The sequence below is a fragment of the Kogia breviceps genome, chromosome 1, assembly GCF_026419965.1.
Source record: "Kogia breviceps isolate mKogBre1 chromosome 1, mKogBre1 haplotype 1, whole genome shotgun sequence".
Classification (NCBI taxonomy): domain Eukaryota; kingdom Metazoa; phylum Chordata; class Mammalia; order Artiodactyla; family Physeteridae; genus Kogia; species Kogia breviceps.
The window spans coordinates 62,328,681-62,329,896 of NC_081310.1; the positions used below are offsets into that span (position 1 = coordinate 62,328,681).

General features: G+C 36.1%; 1 pseudogene; it reads right to left on the reverse strand.

Annotated features, from left to right (window-relative positions):
- Positions 1 to 798: 798 nt before the first annotated feature.
- On the reverse strand, positions 799 to 975 carry LOC131747318 (U2 spliceosomal RNA; annotated as a pseudogene).
- Positions 976 to 1,216: the final 241 nt, after the last annotated feature.

A 1,216-nucleotide genomic window follows, 5' to 3' on the forward strand; every position in this document is an offset into this window, starting at 1 on the left:
AAGATGTGAAATGGTAAGTGCTTTTTGTTTCTTCTTAGATCTTTGCTAGAATGCTTATTTTGTCCCTCCTATCATAGCTCTGGTGGGATGTAGGTAGAGTGGCCTACATCTTAGTCTATGTAAGTTGTGCTAGGAGAGATCTAATCTTTCCATATTCTTTTCCACCCCTTTGACAGAGGCCTGAATTCCCTCTATTAGTAATTCATTCTTTCAATTTAAGGTTTTAGATTTTCTAAAATGTTTAGAATAGTATATTGAGTTTTATGAGTCATTAGCATCTCATAAAAATTTTATTTTACATTTACTAAATAACATACTTTGAACCAGAAAGATGAGAAGAGTCAGAGAATACCAGGTCCCTGAGTTAGTGGGTAGAGGTGTGTCAGAAAAGCCAAGAAGCTGACAGCAACTAAGGCAGCTTTTGCCAAACTGTATGGTATTGGACACAGAGCTGACCAATCTCTATTCCCTACACTCAAATATTGTTCTGGATTCCTAAAAGTATGGATTCTATTTTCTATTTCTTGGAATTAAAGTTTATCAATCACTCTAGTCAAAGTGTATCCTAATCTTTTTTTTTTTTTTTTTTTTTTGGACATAATTGTACACCCTATTTAACCTCATTTTTTCTGGCAGGACTGGGGAGGAAATTTCAGAAAAGATTTCCAAAAGAGAAGTCATAGGCACTGCCAGTCAACAAATAACATCAGAAATGTGAATTAATTAATATCCAAGTGAAGTAACTTTTGTTTCCAACCATGATACAGTCACTAGCCTGGGACTTGCCCTCTGGGCATAAAAGGATAGAAAACTCAAAAAATATATGAAACAACTGTAAAAAGTAGTAGAGAACTATGTGGGAAGGGAAACAAACTAGGTGAGCTCTACAATTGCCTTGACTTTCTGCTTGGGGACAATTTTTACTGGTAAGAACAGATACCACACTTGATCTTAGCCAAAAGGCTGAGAAGCAATTGGGGGCAATTTTTAGAACACAATGCAGAGATGGGAACATGTACAGAGTACAGTTGTCTTGCTAAGTTGAAGGAACAGCAATCAGAGTTTTGTGAGGATAAGGTTTAATCCAAAGTACCAGAGAGTGGAGGGAATTACATAGATTACGAACTCTAGAAAACAGCATGGAAGTTCTTTTGAACATGTTGCTGAATATTAAGTATGCACTTGTTGGATAAGGTAAGGCTGAGCAATGTACAAA